The 22,035-nt window shown below is 38.7% G+C and overlaps 1 pseudogene; it reads right to left on the bottom strand.

Annotated features, from left to right (window-relative positions):
- Nucleotides 1-6,280: 6,280 nt before the first annotated feature.
- On the bottom strand, nucleotides 6,281-7,047 carry LOC103598224 (annotated as a pseudogene).
- Between the last annotated feature and the right edge of the window lie 14,988 nt (nucleotides 7,048-22,035).

Here is a 22,035-nt window from a genome sequence, read left to right as displayed (position 1 = left end):
TAAACAATTCCTTGAACTTTCAGAATATTAGAGAAGGATATGTTGAGTGAAGGGCATAAAGGAAAATCACAATTTGAAATAATAATATGCTTATAATATATAATATTAAAAATAAAATATTTTTTTTTAATTTAAAAAAAAAAATAGATTTAGCCTCGGAAGTCACATAGAGTCGTTTTTACCAGATACTATTGGGTCATAAGCCCCACCAGATTCAAGGAGAGGGAACACAGATCTTGCCTCTCCACAAGAAAAATATAAAAGAATCTGGAACAACTTTTTAAAATAGCCACAGTCCACTCTCAGATTAAAAGTTATTTCCATTCCTCAAACATGTATAATGTACTTAGTCCCTTCTAATACTGCTCCAGAGTTATATCCAATTGGGGCATGAGGCTCTAGTTTGAGATCCAGGACTTTATCCTCTTTATCAGGTCCAAGTGACGATAAGTCTCCATTGATTCAGTTCGTAGGGTACATATCCTTTCAATCTGAAAGTCTGTGACATAAAGAGACAAGTTGTCTTCCATTCAATATACAACAGTAGGCAGTCATAACATAATATTTAAAGAGGGGGAGGGGCAAGAACATATAGCAGTACAGGGTTCAGGACAACTGTGAAATCAAGAATTTCCAGACGGCTTCTACTTGGGCCCAGTCTTACTCCCTGACTCTTGCCTCTGCTCTCTGGTTTCTTGATTCTGCCCTTTTAGTCATCCTTTCTTATTCATAAAAGGTAGTCTATGTTTCCAGTTGGGTAGTTTTCTCAGCCTGTTTACTGATCCTAGGAGTTTAGCATCCAAGGGTCTCTTTTAATTTTGTATTATTTTTTTCAGTCCAAGATGATATAATTGTTTTTAGAACTTTGTGAACTTTTTATACGTCAATTTATTATCCATTCCATTAGACAAAAGCCATACCCCTAAGTAGTTTCAGGATAAGCCTTTTTGTATGTTGTGCTCTATGTGAAACTGGATCCTTTGAAAGCCTTTTGTCTGTCTGAAAAGGGTCTAAGAGGTACCATCTTTTAAAGTTTTAACAAAGGGTTTTATGGTCACACCCTCGGCTTCATTTTTTGCCCTGTGACCATGTTTCTTGGATTTGATCTTTGTCTTGAAGCCCATACTTACTTTGAGAGTTTTCTCATATTAACTGGAAATGAGAAATAGTTTTATTTTCGAGTCCTCTAAGTCCTAGCTCTTTTATGCCTTTAAATTCTTCTTGAGAACTGAATAGCTCTTTCCTCAGCTCATCTCTATCCACACTGTATAATTTACAACTAAGAAAAAAGCAAATGATACCTTCAATGTTTATAGATATCTCTTAGGCCAGATCCATTGGTTCAGATACATTTTATTTTCTTTTTTATTTTTTTTAATTGCCACAGGTGGCAATTTTGTTAAGCTTTCTGCCACTACATAAAAAACTTCTCCTTTTTTCTAGCTTCCAATAAACTTTTCCTTGCTTTCCTCTCAGTGCTTACTGACAGCTTCCGTGAGACAAAACAAAGCCTCCCCTAGCAGTTTCCTCAAGGTCTTTCTAGCTTACATCTTCTGCCTGGCCCCAAAGTCATGTCAAGTGTTTTTGTTTTCATGGCAGTACCCCATTACTAGTAGTAAAATCTATTTCAGTCACTATTGCTGCATAACATACTATTTAAAACAAAGTTATTTAAAACAACAACCATTTTATTACATTTCATGAGCCCTCTACATCAGGAATTTGAACAAGATTGTCTTCCTTCCACTCCCCATGGCATCAATTGAAGTTATTCAGTGATACTAAGGTGGTGGATATGATGGTGGGGACGGTCCAAGACAGCTTCACTCACATATCTGATTCTTTGGTGGAGATTTCTGGAAGGCTAGACTCAGTAACATAGAACCTATGTGGCATCTCCAGCATAGTGATCTCAATAGTTGAACTTCTTACAACTATTGGTTTGCTTCAGAGTGTTCCAAGAGAAATGGGTGGAGCTGCATAGTTTTCAAAACTCAGCCTCAGGGGCAAAATAGTATAACTTTCACCACACACTGTTGTTTAAAGTAGTCACAAGTCAGCACGGATTCAACAGGAGAGATGTTAGAGTCCACTTCTCAATGTGAGGAATGTCACAGAACCTGCGGCCATGATTTAAAACTACTGTACTATATAATCCATTTCACTCCTTTCAGACTGGTAAAGATGGTGATAATAATAATACGTACCCTGTATAATAATAAGAAGAACATAAAAATCTCTTATGTTCTGGACACTAATAAAGTAGTTTACATATAATATCTCATTTAATCTACACAAAAACCCATGAGGTAGAAACCATTGCTAATCCCCATTTCAGATGAGAAAACTTAAGAACAAAGAAGTCAAGCAACTTGTCCAAGATTTCACAGTTAACAGGTGACAATGTCAATTAGCAAGATATACACAGATATCCTTAGATCAGTCTGTTCAGCTTATACTTTTATTTCATGTAATCTCATGCCTAGAAGAGATCATTTACATACAATGTTCTTGCAAATTAAATCAAAATGTAAATGTGTCAGGGGAGAAAATTTAATAACTTTTCCTCATAACCAAAGCAATATTCTTTCATTGTAACAAATGAGAAAATGAAGACAAGAAGAAAATAAATACTACCATAGTGACTGGAAAAAAATATAAGGAATTTATTATTTTGTATGCTTCAGGATGAGAGGAGTAAGGGAAGAAAATAGAGATACTGGTATTATCAGTAATGCTTTATTTCCTTTATTTATTAAAAACTTGAAATAAAGTAACAGAATATTAATAATTGTAAATTCTGAAGTATTTATACAAGGATAGTTGATATAGGTTTTAACTTCTCAAAGTTTTGGAATAATTAAATGCTCCAATAGCCCCAACACCCAAAGACAATCACTTCAACTATTTTGGCATATATCTATCCAATCATCACACACACACACACACACACACATACAAGTTCACACTACATACTGTTTGTAACCTGTGTTTTTCACTTAACCATATGTATGAATATATGCCTCCATTTTTAACATTATTTTTAATGCTTCATAGTAGTTTTATATGAGATCCCCTACTATTGGACATTTGGAATTTTTCAAGATTTTTAGTTATAAACAATGTTTAGATAAACATTCTATCAACTGAATTTCTGTCCACATATTGATGTTTATTTGATTAGCATAGATTTCTCAAAGTAGAATCACATGAGCAAAGGGTATACACATTTTCAAAGCTTTTTATATCATATTGAAGCAAAATTATAATGTAAAACTGAAGTGTGCGTGTATATATAGAGATGGGGGTGGAAGCAATCCTCTCTTTAAAGTTTTCTGTTTTATCTTTTGGAGGACTCAAAATATTCATATGTCAGATTGATTCAAGTTAGGTACCTGAAGAGCTCCCCCACTAGAAAGGCAAGCCCTGAAGAAAAGAGACCTTAATAAAATAAAACCGCAAAGCTATAGAGCTATGTGTCCAGATATACTGGTTTGTCCTAAAATAATTGGTTCATTAAACAGCCAGCCTGGTTTAGAACCATTATCAAAGACAGATAGGAGAATAGGCAGTGGACTTGCATCATCTCTTGACATACCAATTATGCTTTGTGTACAATGCTGTGGGTACAGTATACTTTGATATTAGGAAAATGTTAAGTGGACTTTAGGCCTGAAGCTGTGATCTAGGCACATACAGACAGTGGAAAGGGGAGAGGATATGATAAAGGGAGGTGGCACTGAGAGGAACAGCATGGAAAAGGGAAAGCAGCAAGAATTTATTAAGGACAGGACAAAGGTTTGGCTCTTCTCTATACATCTGCATAATTTTGGAGTTCATTTCAGTGGATTTTGCTAGAGGGTCATTGGTGATATGAATGGGCACAAATTCTACGCTTGGGAAGATGACTGCAATCAAGAAAACCACCTCTGTCAATATGCAGGAACTTCCACCACACCCCCCATACCTCACAGTTGCTCACTTCTGTTACCCTGTCCTCCAAAGGCAGAACTGGAAAAATGTTAATAAGGAAATGATTCCAAAGCAATAAGTTTGCTGGGTTGTGTAGCTAAAGAAATCTTCCTATGTCAGCCACACAGCCTGTCCTCTAAGGCAGTAGATAGAATCATATTCTGATTCGGAGAAAGAGAAAGGCCATCTGGGCAATTGCTCTGGTGCTCACTTACAAGAGATGCTCAAATTTAAATGAATTAAGTTGACTTAATTAAAATTGTTCTTACTCCCACCAATATAGACAATGACTTCAAGTGGAATTTAGGAAACAAAATACACCAAAGCTTTTACCCCTCCTTTTCTAAAGACCTAACTCTGTTGAGTGAATATGTCTACTGGGTCATACAACTAGTAACCAGCTCAGTTAAAAGAGGAATATTGGTCTTCAGGCTCCTATTCCTGTGTTCTTTCATTATACTCTGTGAGTTCTCTAAAACAAGGTATAATTGTAATCAAGTTAGCTTTCAAGCTACCATGTGGAGAACAGATGGAAAAGCTCTTTCTTGTTTGTTTTGCTTTGCTTTGTTTTGGCTATGCCCCTGTTTGTGGAATTTTTTAACATGTATGCTTGACTTCAAAGTCTAAAATCAATCATACCCTCTGCATCATTCTACTGAACACTTTAACTACAGGCATATCCATCCCTTTTTATGTGTTAATTTGTAAATTTTTAGTTATATCCTGTTTTATCCTTTGTGGGAAAAACATGAGCTTTGGAGTCAGATAAGCCTGAGTTCAAATTCTACTCAAATAAAATATGGTTCATCCACAGCAAGTAATACTACATATTCATTACAAATTATAATGTAGAAAGACACTTCCTAGAACTGTATGAATTGTCATGGAAGAATATATATATATTGTGGGGGGAAAGACAGATATTAGAGCAGCATACATACCATATTATAACTTGTATCTATCTATCTATTTATGACTATTATATATTTGCAGAGAAAAATGTCTAACCGAACAGATACCAAAATATTAACAGTGTTCAGCTCTGAACAGTGGGAGTAGGGGTGGTCTTTATTTTTTCCTGTGTATGTCTATTTTGTACATTTTTTTAATGTGGGATGGTCATGATTTACTTGTATAACTTGTTTTAATTCTAAAATGGTTAAAAATGATCAATTCTATTCTTATAAAGAAATCGGACTTCTACTCAGAGGGTTCCTGTCAGAGGTTATTTTTTGCCAACGTTTCTTATCTGGAGCCTGGATGGGAATATTAGGCCCAGTATTCTTTTTTTTTTTTTTTTTTTTTGTCCTTTTTGAGACCGGCCGCACCGCGCTCAGCCAGTGAGCTCTGTGAACGCGCTGGTCATCCCTATATAGGATCCCAACCCGCGGCAGGAGTGCTGCTGCACTCCCAGCGCCGCATAGGCCCAGTATTCTTAAATGAAGGTAGTCCTTTCAAGATAATTTAAGCATTTTTCAGATCTCTATCTAATAGATTACTCATCAAGATATGTTGGCTGAGGTCTTCTTTGGCTTTCTTATTCCCAATCTTAGGTTGTCTACTACTTTGTCATTTTTCCAAGTTACAGCTAAAATATAAGTTCAATTATACCTGTCTTAGATTTTTGGATAATTTTTTCCATGTTTTCTGTATTATCCGTACCACCACCCCATTCTGTTGTACATGCCTACGTCTGACGCTTTTGATCATCATCATTCCATTATCTTGCCACCATTCTATCTGCTTGGGTAGAAAGACTAATTTCTTCTGGGTGTGGGTGTGATTTCATCTGGTAGGCTTTGTCTGGCTTCTGGCCTTCTAGATGCAGAATGGGAGCCTTGGCCACTAAAGTATGATTATTTTGGTGACTCCAGAGGCATCACACATTCTATAGCTACTTAGGAACTCCCATTCCTACCTCTCATTATATACTTTCCAGGTTATAGATTCAACCACATGTTCCAAGTGGCTCCAGTAGTTCCCAACAGAACAATGACATTTTCCAGTAGGCATTGTGCTCCTGATTTTATAAGCAGTCCTCACGGCAGATTGTGTGTCTCACTCTGAACTCCAGCCAAAGCAGACTTTTACATTAATACAGAGAATAATGTAGTTCTCCGTGGTCTGTCTCTCTCTGCCTGTGTTTTCCTCAATCTGTCTCTAACTCAATCTGTGTCTATTAGTTTAACTCTTTTATTTATTTATTTAGGTCTATGACTGTGCTAGTGTGTGTTTTCCTTTTTCTTTTTCTTTTTTTTTATCTTTCAATCGCAAGCTTTTATTTAAATGCAATGATCCAGAATGGATTTTAGATCTTGTTGAAATCAGCCACATCTATGGACTGCACATAGTCCACAAAAGCAGTGATCTGCTCCTCCAGCATATCTATTCCAACTTTATCATCTTCAACAACACACTGTATTTGTAGTTTTTTAATTCCATATCCCACTGGAACTAGTTTAGAGGAGCCCCAGACCAAGCCGTCTGCTTGAATGCTTCTGATGCACTCCTCTAATTTTGCCATATCTGTCTCCTCATCCCAGGGTTTCACATCTGGTAAGATGGAAGACTTGGCAACACGTGCAGGTTTTTGGCTTTCTTTGATTCATACTATGCAAGTCGTTCTTCCCTTAGCCTCTTCGCTTCCTTGCTTTCCTCCTCATCATCAGACCCAAAGAGATCAATGTCATCTTCATCTTTACTATCTGTAGCTCCACTTCCTGTGGTGTTTTCAACATCAGCAGAACCATACTTGCCGAAAGCTTTCTTCACCCCTGGCAGGCTGGCCTTTTCCTTTTCATAAGACTTGATGTGATTATACCAACGTAGAGCATGACACAAGTCAGCAGGCAGTGGGATGGAGACTGCTTCAAATACTGCCACATCTGCTTGCGATGGCACATACCCCTCGATGTAGCTCTTGCCCATCAGGTAGTCATTGAGCACCTGGAGCCCAGCAGGACTTTTCAGGTCTCTGAAACCCGTAGCGTTGAGTGTACCAGAAAACCGGGTAGCAGCGGAAGGAAAGCCAAGTGTGTGTTTTTCTCTTTGTTTCTGTCTTTCCCTCAAGCACATTTTCTTAGACCGTGTATCAAAGGATGCTGGAGTATTTCTGGGAATCAAATCTCTGAGAAATTGAATTCAAATAGTGTTCACAGACTGATTATTGATTTTGGTCCTTCACCTTGGTGTTCATTGTGCCATTTGTTTTTCTAGCCCAGAACCCTGTTTGCACACAGTGGACAAGTTTGTCTCCTGATTGATGTTGCACAGAGAACATGTGTCTTTAGCAATTTCACAGCTGTGGCGTCTAGCACCCTTACATAAGCTGTAAGCCCAGCCTGGACTCAGCATGTGGCACTTCAACATCAACAACTCTCTATATCATCCAAATGGACACTCACAGATGGAAAATCATCAACATAAACAGACGTTATCTTCTCTCCAGATAAAAGGTCTTAGCTTCTAAAAGGTCAGAAAAGTCCATCTCTAAAAGTAGGAATATAACGGTGCCCTTTAAAAAGCTCCTCTCAACAAATGCCCTGCATCTGTTTGTTCTGAAGAAGGAGTGTTTGCAGAAATAGTTATTTAGAAAGATGTAGGCATTGGCCCTGGATTTTGAGGCAGTGTAGTAAAGAGAATCGTCCTACATAGAAAAGATAACAGGAAAAGGTATGCCTTTTTACGTATAAGCCAGCAATTGCTTGTAAGTGATGATAATGACAAGCAAATAGCCCTTTTTAAAAATAAAATTATGAACAATAACTACTACCACCAAAATGGTGTCTGCCTTACCAGGTTTATGTAAGGAAAAAAACAAGAACATATATTATCATGCTGTATTTTCAGTGAAGTATAATACAAATAGGAAGCCTTTTTAAACAGACTAAAAGCTACACATGATTGAGTGCCTCCTGTGTACCAGACAGTATATTAGATGTTTTACATGCACCATCGGCTTTAGTCATCACTGTCACCCTAAGAGTTGGTTCGACCTGTTTTAGATATAAGGACACTTAGGCTCAGAGAGGTTAGGCATCTTGCTCAACGCCACACATCTAATAAGAAGCAGAGTTGTCTTGCATATATTGGAAGACAAAAATATTAATTTCATCTCTGTTACAACCAGGCAGAAAGAAAAATGTGGACAAGGTAGAGAATGATGCTCAAATTTTCTCATTCCTTCTTTTTCTGTGTCTTCCAGAAATTAGGCCTCGCTTTCCAATCTCCTAAACCTTTTCCCCTTCTAGCATCTCCTTGGTCTGTCTGTACCCACTCCAAATGCAAAACAACCCACCCAATTTCTGCCTTCTCTCAGCACCTGCAAAACACTAAGCTTGCTTTTACATAGCTATTTGAAGATTGCTTAACAAACAGCAGCTCTTAGCATCAATTGTACAGCAGTCAACTATGAGCTTGGCAAGCCTAAGGAGTATACACTGTTTTCTGTGAAATAAGCCTCATTTCACAAACACTTGGTCATTTTGCTCTAGCCAAGGTTATTTTTAGCTGTAACCTGAATCCTACCAAACAAACAAACAAACAAAAAAGACAAAAAAATAACATACTAATTCCTGCTCTAGGATTTTGAGAAGTCTATTCCTCTTCCTTATCTAAAATGTAAACTATTCATTCTTTCAGCTCAAGCCATTTACCTCCCTGAAAAATTTAACAAAATTCATCTCTTTTAAGAAGCATCCTACATTAACCCACACCCATTCTGACCATTCTTCTTCCTCTTCATGATCCAGGTTTTATATGTTATTTTGCCCTCACTACATTGAATTTGATAGCTGGTCTCAAGTTGTTTTATTTCTATGTGTTCTGTATCCTTTAACTAGATGGTACACTGGCTCTTAACTGAAGATAAGGATCACATACAATGAAAATTTGATGTGTAGACTGGAATCTGAATGTGCAATGTTCTGCTAAAAAACCATGAAGCCTTTTGCATCTTAATTTTTTGATGTTTTAAACAACTAGATACTCTCAGAGATCTTCTGGGCTTCTTTTATCTTGAGAATTCTATTATTTTAGGTTCTCTAACTCTTCTGTGATTCTTCTCCCACTTGGGAACCCAACCTACTGTTCCTTTCCTAGTAGGTATTTGCTCACACTCTAGATTTTGATGAGAGACTCAGATCTCCTTCCATTAACTATTATTGGTAACACTTTTTCTTCTGAAAATGGAAAAAAAAAATGTCAGGATCATTAGTGAAAATATCAAGGCCCAGGGTGCTTAGTACCTAATAGTTCAAAGTACTGTGAAATGGTTTGGGGCAACATCCCAAGAATAGCTTAAATTCTATTAATTCAACAAACATTTATTGAGTACCTACATGGCCAGGCTCTGATCTATAGCACTCAATAAGACAAAGCACCTGACCCTCAAAACTTATATGCTAATGAGGAAGTGTCCAGACAGCTATTTTCAAATAAATTAAACTATATTCTGTGCCTGATGTTGTTCAATGCTATGTAGAAAAAATTCACAGGGGCAGGAGATAGAAATTCTGATTTTGGAGGAGATGCAGTTTTAAACACAGAATCAGGAAAGATTTCACCAAGCAAATTAGATTTGAGCAAAGACCTGAAGGAGATGAGAGAGTAAGCCATGGGGATATCAGGGTGGAGAGTTTCCAGGTAGAGAAAACAGCAAATATAAAGGCCCTGATGAGTGTGCCTGACAAATTTGAGAAACAGCAAGAATACCAGTATGACTGGAGTGGAGTGATTAAGGGAGAAACTAATATGAGGATGTCAGAGAGATCATGGAGGCCTGATCACAAACTACATTGCAGGGCATATAAGGACTTAAGGGTTAACTCTGAAATAAAAGTCATTGGACTGTGTTCAACATTGGAAAGTAAAGATCCAACTTAGGTTTAAGTGGTCACTCTGGTTGCTGTGTTGAGAACAGGGAGGGTGGGAGTAAGGGTGAAAGTAAGAACTACTTGAGTACTATTGCAATAATCAAGAACTGATGAGAAGTAATCAAATTTTGGATATATTTTGAAGGTAGAGGCAATGAGATTTCCGAATGGGTTGGGATGTCAGTTGGGGATCTAATACCTATTAACATATCTGGAAGACACAGTAGGAGAGTAACATTACAGCTATAGTTAGAATCATAGTAATACTAGAATAAGAATTATACCTAACACATAGTGCTTACTACATATTCAACGCTATTCAAAGTCATTAAACTAATTTAATTCTCATAACAACCCCATGAGGTAGGTACTCTTTTTATCCCAGTTTCATAGATAAGAAAGCTAAAGCACAATGAAGTTAAGTAATCTGTTAAGTAAGTTCACACAGTTAGCATATGAAGAGCTAGAATTTAAATACAAGCAGTCTTACTTCAGAATTCATGCTCTAAACCTCTACGATATATTGTTTATTGTTGTTCTCAGTGCAGCACTAATACAGGCACACATAAATAGAAATTCCCCATTACCCAATATTTTATAAAAATATGTTCAATTGGGTGCTCAATTATTTATTGCCCTTTCCATGGATTGCATTGGCCTTTTAGTAATGTATTTTTCAAGGTACAAGATCAAGCGTTATCAATACAACTAGCCAGCTCAAGCGTAATGGCATGTTGAATAAATAACATCCTTCAAAAGCATCAGAATTATTCCAGTGTGTATTTAGAGAAAGTAATGTACTGTAACTAACCATTCCAGAAAAAAAAAAATATTACAGTTTCATGAAACAAATTTCCTTCACATTCTGAAGGAAGTCTCCAAGGACTTTTCAAATTTATCAACCCTTTGGACACCTTACTGGTGTAGATGTAAGCTACCATGCCCATCCTACAGTTTAGGAAGCTTAGTGTTCTAGAATTAACTGGCTCGTCCATGGCTGGGAAGTAAACAGATGAGATCCACGGCCCAAAGAAGTCATGAATGTGTGCCCAAGAGACCACATGCACAAGGACAAGAGAAAGATAGGGAGAGTATGATTTAGCATCATATGTGATACTCCTCCCAGTAATTAAATGAGAGTCAGCATTGATCAAGGGCTACCAAAAAAGCTAATGCAGTCTAGCCTGTAGTATTAAACATATGGTATTTAAGGTAGATAATAGAGCTGGTTCATTATCCTCTGGTAACACTACACTTGAAGTCTTGTATTGACTTCTGGCCACCACTCCTTCAGAAGGCAGTGCACTAACTGGGAAAGTGTTCAGGAGAGGGAGGTCAGAATTGAAGCCCTTGAGATCTTGCCAGATAATCATAATCATGATAGGTGCCACTTATTAAGCACTTATCATGAACTATGCTTAATGTTGTATATGTATTAGCTCATTTATTACACACAACTAGAGCAAGGCTACTCTCTGAGGCTCATAGAGGTTAAGTAAAATGTCCAAGTTCAAATGGTTAATAAGTGGTGGTGCCAATAGTTGAAACAATGTATGAATTACTCCACTATACTATGTTGGACTTTTGAGAGAAAAAAAAAGATCATCTATCACGTGCCAACACTTTATACAGATTATCCCATTGAATCTTCACAACAGCTCTATGAGATATTATTGTTATTATCCCGATCTCACAGGTAAGAGAACAGAAGCTCAGAATAGTTTAGAATTTAACCAGGGATGCACACCAAGCAAGTAGCATAAACAAAGTATAATACACAGAATGGCTGGAGACACTAGAGATGTTTATCCAGAAGGAAATTCTAGAATATAATTTAAAGATGAAAGTTTTAAGAAAATAAGCTTAAACCATTGGTACCTTCAAACTTTGAATTCTAAGATTAATCCGTTGTGCTCTGTACATGACTCATTTTCATCACCGCATATGTATACATGTGTTCATTTAACAAATTATTTTGTACCTACTGCATACCAGGAACTGTGCCATGCACTGGGCATGTAGGAGTAAATAAGACAAAATATCTGCTCTTAGGGAACTTGCTTTGTTATTCTGCCTTCTCTTACTTCACCTTCTGCCATCCTATATTTTCACCTCCTTCAAAACTACAGATCATTTCAAAAGTTGCTCTCCTCTACCCCAGGAATCTTTATCTGCTCCTCCATCCCCCATCACTCCCTCTCCACACTACCACATAGTGTTGGCATTCCTTTATTCTTCTTGTATTCTATTACTTTGCTGTTGTTCTATTGGTAATGAGTTATTTCCCCTTATTCATTCATTTACACAGTTATTCACTAATTAATTATTGAGCAGCTATTATGTGCCAAGTACTACCCTAGGGGCTGGAGATGCAATGGTGTCCAGAAGTGACACTACAATATTATTCTGCCTTTTCAGATTTACTGTAAGTTTACTTCTATCTTTTTGGCTTACCTTACCCACTTTTTACCTAACTAGCTGCTTCTGATGCATTGAGGTGAAACACTTTAGGGCCTCTAAGAGCACAGTTTGAAATCTATTGATCTATCTAAACCTCCCATCCAGTGCAAGAATCCCATGTGTTATATCCCAGAAAGTTGGCCATCCAGGCTTAACTAGGATATGTACAGTAAATGTGAATTTACTACTTTTCACAACAGTCTGCTCTAATATCATAAAGTCCCTTTCCTAGATTAAATTGAACTCTTGTCTCATTCTGGTTTTCATTCACTGGTTTGGTCCAACTCAGCTACAAAGAACAAGTTAAATCTATCAGCATCCTTTCAAATATTTGAAGACATCTGTTGTATCTCCATTTTGTCTCTTATTCTTGAGGTTAACTATCCCCTCCTTTCAATTAAAATATTTTCTAAATTCCTTAAACAGCCTTCTCTAGACACTTTCAACTTTAGCAATATCTCTTACCATATAATTAATTTTGTTTTATTTGTTCATTTAAAGAAAACAGAGCATTTATTCAGTTAATAATTTCTCTCAGGACTATGTGAGTCACATCCTGATAGGAACAAATATACACTTAAACATTCTGAGGCTTCCAAATTAATGCTGATTATGGAATTAAAATTTTTGCTAAAAAGGCTTTTGGGGATCGTGAGGCAAGATCTAGAGGCTGGAGGAGCAAATGGTTTCCAAGCATGAACCTAAAATGGGATTCTGATATACCTTGTCATGTTTGGGGAATTGGTGGAGTACACCTATTTACTCAAGAGCCTGAAAAACCTTCTAGGGGAGAAACCTTCACTCCTAAGTAAAGGAGTAACTGGACACAACAAACTTGACAGAAAAACAAAGAGTGGATGAATCCGAGCACAAAATATTTTTTTCTTGCCCCAGTTCATATTGAATTCATGTTTGAGATTTATGCAGAACATATAAAAACCAAAATGTTTTACTAAGGTGCCCGTATGATGTCAGGCATCAGCATGAGTATGTAGGTCTGCCTCTAATACAGGTAAACACAGAGGGGGGGGGGGATTTGTTACTACTTGACAATGAAACAGTGCAGTTTTGACATTTTGAGGGCTCTGGTTCATCAGTTTTGACAGAAGACAGTGGTACCTGGCAGACACAGCCATATCTGGCAGATGCCCAGTGAGAGAGATGGTACCTGATGGGTGTGAGAATACACAATGCATATTTAGTGATAATTGGTGGCAGGTGGTAATTAGCAATGGCAAACTCATTCATTACTACACATAAAAACCCCTAGGAACTCCCTACAATAATTTAGGTGTGACTAAAGGAGGAGATCTGGAGATCCTATGTCAGCAGAGTGGCAAGAATTGGTGAAATTTGTGCTGTTATTTTTAATGTGACTCAGACTGTACCCATAAGCTACTGTTGTAAGTCAAAATGTCCATAGAAATCGGTGCTTCCTAACCAAGGTATATCAGTATCACCTGGACTATATTTTTTCCATGACATCAAGCCCAAGAACTGTTCACAAATGATCTTATTTAACAGGACCGAGGTAGGGCCTAGCAATAAGCACACTGTGTTCCAATAAAACTTTATTTATAAAACCCAGTGACCTGCCCATGAGCGATAGTTTGCTGACCCCCAATACAGATGACCAACAATTAAGTTAGTGGCAGGTCCCACATCCCAAGTTGACCAATAGTGCTTAGACACAATCAACAATCAGAAGCTATCATAAGTATTAAGTAGGGGAAAGTGACATCACCAAGATAGCCTGAATTACATTGTTGCTATTCTTTCTTGCTCATGTGTCAGAAGGAAAAGACTCACATATTCCCAGAAGTTTAAAACTAAGCTTCCTGGCCACATTCCAAACTTGAAACTAGAGGAAGATAGCTTTGGGACCAATAAACTGAAGTTGTAGTGGACACAGTGTTCCAAGACAGGAAGCAGGAGGATAATAGAAACTGGTTTAAGAAGAGTTTCAATAATTCAGCAATTGTCAATTCTCAAATGGGTTATAAAGGGAAATGTAGGTTGTTTAGGAGGTTCCTAAACTCTGAGAATGATGTCAGAAAACAAGAAGGTTTACCCACAAGACATCTTTTGGTTTTGGGTTCCAGTTTTTGTAATTCTAGACAGGATGAAACCCAAGTGGGACTTTTTATGCTCTTATATAAGAACACTGACTCAACTGAAAAAATTCACTGCTGACAATCTTGCTAAATTTTCAGTTCTGGAACAATAGCAAAATCCTCTAAGGCCCATTTCAGTTCTAAAATTCTGTGATTCCATTATTCATTCTCTTTTCACATTCATTTTAAGGGACTTCTTGTTATTTCAGTAGTAAGCCATCAGGCTGCAACACAATCAGGAAGCACAACTGAGAAAATGGCTCCCTGCAGACTCCTCTTCTCCATAGGAAAGAAGTGCCAGCCACATTCTTTGTTGTTTTTATTTCCTCCTATCTTAAAGAACTTGTAACAATGTATATGTACTTCAAAATATCATGTTGCACATGACAAAAACATACAATGCTATCTGTCAATTTGAAATAAATAAAATCAAAAAAACAAAAGTAAAAATAAACAAAGCACCCATAGAATGTAATGTATGATATAAAGTCAAGATCCAAATTCATTATTAAGTCAATGGCTAGAGCCCATACCAGAGGCAACTTGGTTGTTAGCTACTCATCTCTGGGGAAGGCACACTCCTTTGCACATTAAATCACACATTTCCTGATCCTATTTCCAAATTTGTTCTCTTCCTAATTGAATTAATCACAAATGCATCGTTTCGGACTATGGCGTACCCATTTCGGCTTGTGAATAACTGCCATTGGTGGGGAAAGGGGGGCAGCAAGCACTTTAATGACTTTCTTAAAAAGGGAACTTTGAGGAGTAATTGTGTTTTTACCCCTCCCAGCTATTACTTTTCTGCTTTTAAATCTTAATGTCTCATCTGGATGAGCACCTTATCACTAGCCAACAGGGGAAGGTGGTGTTTGTATTTGTATTTGCATTTATATGGCATTTTCACACAGTGTTTTTCACACTGCTGACAGAGCAATGAATCACAGGGCCTGTAGCACCCTCTCTACATGCATCGTGGGAGCAGCCATCTTCCACATGCTCCACAGCAGCAAACTAATTAATCTTTCTTAATTTTAATTCATAAGGAACATACTGTGGCCAGGGAAGCATGGAATAGTGTATATGTCTGGCTGTCTGTTTCTCCCAATTTTCCAAAAGTTGAAAATACTAGGAGGGCATCACATAAATAACCATGGGTTCTCACAATCTGTCCTTTGTAGCTTTTAAGACATTTGCCTTTTATAAGCTGATAGCATAGGAGAGGCAAGCACATAGTTCAGGCACACAGAATCACCCAGGGAATTGAATGGGTATCACATATGCTCCTCTTCAGAAACCGATTTCATTCAGTAGATATTCATGCTTTTTAAAAAAATCATGTTCGAGGGTATATGTCATTAGCAATAATTGGTGAGGGAAAGTCACTGTGGAATTAGCTCTATGGAGGGATAGGTCCATTTAAGAGCTCTGAGGTAGGCATTAATAACTTGTTGCTCAAAATAGAGGTGCTTACAATATGAGCACACTTCTAAAAGTTCATGGAAAAATTCATATTATCTTTTAATTCTATTTTTCCAAGAACATTTTGAAATACCCTCCTGTAAGATAACTTCCCTTACTTCAGAGAGCACCACTCTTTTTCAAACTATCCCAAGGGCCCTATCAGAGGTTAAACAGTGAGATGGACTGTCCAAGCAAACCCTTTTTCAGCATTACTGATGTATAATTGATAGATGAAAATTGTATGTATTCAAAGTGTACAATGTCATATTTTGATATACGTTTTGATGCAACATTTACTATGTTCTTATATAAGGCTGAATGGTCAGCAACCCCCAAACACAAGAAGTGTGTACATATGGAAGCTCCATCTTCCACAATGTTAAGACTCTCTTGAATTTCATGGAGGAAGTGGCCTGGGAATTCTTTTCACTTGCCAACAAGATGCAGCCTTGCAGTAATTAAGGAACTACTGATCTCAATCTGTATGTCAGGTCCCATAGGTTTTCACTACCGGGAAAGGACATAATGTTATAGCATTTAATTAAATGGATAATTAGCTGCACATGGTGTAAACATCAAGCCCACTCTTAACCTCCTCTTCTCCTTCCATTGCCTTGCTGCAGATGACCTGCCTAGAGGCTCTATTAAGAATGCTTGAGTCAAACATGGCCCAGGTATGAGTACTGTAATGTGAGGCCAAGAAAAACTTCTGGCTGGGTACGTTTGTAACTCTCAAGCCCAGTCAAAGATTATAAAATGATCTCCAGAGCCTGTAGATGTCATTTAAATTAGGGTCCATGATTGGACAACAAATGGTTGGGTGAGATAATAGGAGTTTGTGTGATATTCTGAATTCCTCAGTCTTGACTTCTAGCCAATTAAAATTAATTCCTCAGCCTCACAGCCTGGAAATCCCAAATTCCCAGACATGTCAAGTTGTGGTTCAATTTTGAGACAGAAGTAATTCCTTAAGAATCCCCATCCTGACACAATCAAATAAGCCTTGTCAAAGTCCACCTAATCAAAAACCCCGCACTTAATCACATCAGCTTCTTTAGCTCAAACTAGACAGACTCCCATCAGGGGATGGGAGCTCTCAGTCAATGCTGCCTGTTATTCAAATTATCTGAGCCGCAGCACTTCAGAACTGCATTCAGGAAATCAGCTGCAACTAATTAAAAGCGGTGTGCTGCCTCCCACACTCCAGTCCCAGTTCCCTCCTCATGACCAGGTACAGATTGTAATGCTTCTCCAGTCACAGCAGTGCATCAGGGACCTGGGCCAGACAATTAATGAGATTGTGAAAAGCAATGGCAAAGTTTGTGACAGAGGAAGGGAGCCCAGAGTACAATATGGCTTAGTGAGAAAACTTGAAAAAATCCTGCAGATTCACACACTAGCACATTGACAGACTCTGCTTTAACAGCACCAGCACTCTTTCGTGTCCAACATCTGCCACTCCCTCAAAACATTAGGCTTAGTAAGCCAAGGCCTTTGTCTGCAGCAGATTACATTAGAGAGTGGCTTATTAGAATTCCAATTCAAATCAACAACTCAAGTGTCTTTTACTATTGCTTGTTAAAACACGGAGGCAAAAAAGTTTAGGTAATATTTTCAATGTCAGTTGGGCCAAACACAGTAGTATGTTTGTGCCTGGTGGGTTCTGGAAGTAAGCAAGTATTCAAGTACTGTCTCTACCATTTACTAGCTTTGCGATCTTGAGCAGTTTTCCTACATCCCTCAGCCTGTTTCTTTGTGTGTAAAATGGGGGACAATAATAGAAAATAATGTATGTATGCTGCTTGTAACTTCATTTTGAAAGAGTAAATGGTGCATACATTTTAGGTAAATAGATGGTACACGATAGATAAGAAGGAAGGAAGGGAGGGAGGAAGGGAGGGTGGAAGGAAGGAAGGTCCCAGCACAGTACTTGACATGTAGATTGTGTTTCATAATGTTAGTTTTCCTCCTTTACTCTATCAAATAACCACCCCCAGGCAGAATCTAATAGAAGAAACTAGATAAGAATGTGGATGACTCATCACAAACCCATTTATTGGGAATATCACTCAAAGATCACATCCTATTAATATTGGATAAACAATGCCATCTCCTTGTAGGAGGTACAAAATTGCTTATGAATCCATAGTGTATCTCTCTCCCCTAAAAATACTACACCATTGCATGAGAAAAGGGGCTTGGTTTTGTTCGCCGCTGTATCCCCGTCCCTAGAGCAGAGTGTGAAAGCCCGATATGCTCAATATGTTGAATAAAATGATAAATCCAATTGCTGGTATCCCTTTCTTTACACAAAACCTGTCTTCATGAAAACCTGTTTGTAAATAAAAATGTTTTAAATGTTTCTTAATACTTTGGAAACTCCCTGTGGTGAAGCCTTTTCTTTTATTTCTTCTTTTAGCAAATTTATTGGGTGCCTGTGAAAAGCCAGGCACTGCGCTAGGCATGGGAAGTAATCGTGTAAAAGACACCTGTATACTTTATCCTCATGAAGTTCAAATGGAGTGAGAAATAGTTATTAAAAAAAAAAAAATAAGAGGAATCCTTCTGAGTAGTATAAATGTCTATGTGGGATATTTCAGTCACTGTATATTTTTACTTAAAGTAGAGTCAAACCACATTAAAATAATGCCTGCCTTTGACATTTAAGTGTGAGTTAACTAGTCCTGACTCATTCAGTTGGCTGAGGTTATGGAGGCTATAGGTGCACTCTCCAGTATTTCCCAAAGAGCTTGTCTGGACACATATATGCTCATTGTACATTTACCCTTCACACCTGAAAATCCCCCTATTGCATTAGACACTGTGTTTTCTCTAGTCTCACAAGAAGATGTCATTATCCTTTTGAAGGCACACAGCTCCATTGGTACCTCATTAGTTTCCTATTGCTGTTGAAATGAATTGCTACAAACTTATTGGCTTAAAAAATACTAAATTACAGCTGTCCCTGGTATCCATGGAGATTGGTTCCAGGAACCCCTGCAGACACCAAAATTTGCAGATGTTTAAGTCTCACAGTTCACCCTATGGAACTCGCAGATATGAAAAGTTGGCCTGCCCTATATGAAGGTTCTGCATCCTGCATATTTTGATCTGCAGTTGGTTGAATTCACAAATACAGAGGGCTAGCTTTATTTACTAGAAAAAAATATTGTGTATAAGTGGATCTGTGCAGTTCAAACTCTTATTGTTTAGGGTCAACTGTATACTCTTACTGTTGTGGAGGTCAGGAGTCCAACAGAGGTCTCACTGGGCTGAAATCAAAGTGTCAGCAGTGCTGTGCTGCACTCTAAAGGTTCCAGGGGGAAATCTGTTTCCTTGTCTTCTCCAGCTCCTAGAAGCCATCTGCATGCATTAGATTGGGGGACCCATCCTTCCTTCATTTTCAAAGCCAGTGGCATAGCATCGTCACATCTCTCTCTGACACTGACACTGTACTTTCCCCATTATGTCTCCTTTTCTCACTCTTTTGGGGCCCCTTATGATTACATCAGGACAACCCACATAACAAAGGATAATCTTTTTATTTTTTATCTGTCTATCTAACTATCTATCTATCTATTTATTTATTGCATTCTATAATGTTGTTGCAAAGCCTCTGGTGGGGAGGAGGAGAGGGGAAAGGGGAAGGAAATAGGGTGGGAGAAGGAGGAAGGAGGAGGGGTGGAGTTGAGGCCTTTAGCACCCTCCTCACTCCTGGAAGGGAGACTAAGAGGCTTCCAGCAATGGCCCGGTCATTGCTGAGTTGAGTGCAGATGTCAGAGGACTGTGGCTGAAGCCCTCGCCCCACCAATGCCCCAGCTCGAGAGCCCAGGGCACTTCCTCCAGTAGCTCGGTGGTCGTCATTGTGCTGGCTGTGGGTGTTGGGGGGGCGTGGCTGATACCCGAGATCCCCTACCACCCAGGCTCAGGAGCCCAGAGCACTTCCTGAAGTGGCTTGGTGGTTGTTGCTGGCTGGTTGCTGGTGTCGATGGGGCATGGCTGAGGACCTTGGCCCCCACCCCCTAGACTGGTTGTGGGTGCTTAGGGGCATGGGTAAGGACCCCAGCCATCCCCCCTCCCTGGCTTAGTAGCGCAGGGGACTTCTGGTCCTTCTAGGTTTTATAGGTGTTATTTCGTGATATGAGACTTTTACTAGTTAATATCAAACTTCATCTCCGGTCTGTGGTTATAGGTGTTGTTTGGTGATATGAGACTTTTACTAGTTAATATCAAACTTCATCTCTGGTCTGTGGTTATAGGTGTTGTTTGGTGATATGAGACTTTTACTAGTTAATATCAAATTTTGTCTCTGGTCTGTGGTTATTTTGTTTTTTCTTTCAATTCTGTGTTGTATTATTTGCTGTTCCTACCACTTAAACTTTGCACTGGAACTAATTTGTTGTCCTTTGCTTACTTCTAAAACGGGGTAAATTCCTGTGGGGACCAGTACTTGAGCTCTGTGATTAAGCTAAATTGCTGCTTTGCTACTGATTCCCTGGGGAAGTCTTTTTGTGTAGCTTGGGTTTTAATGGTTGACTTTATAGGTACTTCTGACTCTGGACAAATCCAGTGCACCTGGGTTGTGTAGAAACTCTGGTCTGGGCCTGAGTCTTTTCAGCAAACTGCACCCTATGCAATTCTGTATTCCTGACCAGTCTCATCTGAGTTGTCCTGTGCTGATTGGGGGGCAGATCAGCTGTCCATGATGTGCCCCAGTGTTTTCCTGGTAGGCCCGTCTCCCCCACCACCCATGCTACAAACACTTCCCCTTGGATGGGCTGTGCACAGGTCCTTTGCAATGACTCGCCGGCCTCTGAGTGGCTCCTTTTTTTTCAGCTGTTGTGGCCCCTCACTCCTATGTGGGTCAACAGGAACCCTATTAGTGGTCTTGCTGGCCTGGGGGCCACTAAGGCTCTCTTCTCTCCTGCCTCCTCCAAGCAACTTCACCTGAAGGGCACAACAGTGGCTTCTGCCAGCTCCTGTTCCATGTGCTCACCAGCTCAAGCCTTGAAGTGGCCAGGGCTTGAAATGGTGAGAAAGGTTCTTTGTTTCTCTCATTGTAGTTTCTCCTGTCTTCATGACTCTGTAGGTCTCTCTTCCTCTTCCTCTGATCTCTAGAAGCCACAGCTCGGGTGTTGTTGCTTGTTAATTCTTGTAAATTGGTTGATTTGTGGGAGAGAGTGATGTTGGGGAACGTCTTTTCCATCATCTTGACTGAGAGCCCAGGATAATCTTCTTATCTCAAGATCCTTAACTTAATCACATCTGCAAAGTCTTTTTTGCCAGGTGTCTTAGTTGATTCGGGCTATTATAACCAAATACCATAGACTGGATATCTTATAACAGAAATTCATTTCTCACAGTTCTGGAGGCTGGGAAGCCAAAGATCAAGCTGCCAGCAGCTTCAGTGTCTGATGAGTGCCTATTTTCTGATTCATAGATGGTGCCTTCTTGATAGCTACTCACATGGTGAAAGAGTTGAAACAAGCTCCCTTGGGTCTATATTATAAGGGCACTAATCCCCTTCATGGAGGCTCTGGCCTCATGACCTAATTATTTCCCAACAAGACCCACCTCCTAATACCATCACCTTGGTGGATAGGATTTCAACATATGAATTTTGGAGAGACAAAAACATTCACACCATAGCACCAGGTAAGGTAACATATTCACAAGTTCCAGGGATTAGAATGTAGACATCTTTGGGGGGGGGGGGTCATTATTCTGCCTACTAGATTCTCCATGATCCCCTCCTATCCAACTTGTTTTTGCCAACTAATTCTGTTTTCTATTGGCTTTTGTTTCTTCCCTTTGATTTTTTTTAAACTTAACAAGCCCTCTTTTTTTTTAAAATTTATCATTATTCAATGTAGTTGATTTTCATGGCCCTTTACCAATTCCTCCCTTTCCCCCTCCCTCTCCCCCTTTCCCACTCTCATCAACATCATATCTGTTGTCTTTTCTTAACAAGTTCAAGGAATTATTGTGATTGTTGTATCTTTTTTTTTCTATTTATTTGTTTATTTATTTATATTAGCTCCCACATACAAGTGAGAACATGTGGTATTTCTCTTTCTGTGCCTGGCTTATTTGACTTTTTGATACCAAAAAAGCTCATGTCTTTACTCATTAAAAATAATCCTTCCTTGGGC

Source organism: Galeopterus variegatus, unplaced genomic scaffold, assembly GCF_000696425.1.
Source record: "Galeopterus variegatus unplaced genomic scaffold, G_variegatus-3.0.2 Scaffold2538, whole genome shotgun sequence".
In the NCBI taxonomy this organism is placed as follows: Eukaryota; Metazoa; Chordata; class Mammalia; order Dermoptera; family Cynocephalidae; genus Galeopterus; species Galeopterus variegatus.
Note: the sequence above shows the minus strand (reverse complement) of the source record. Positions and strands in the feature narration are given on the sequence as shown.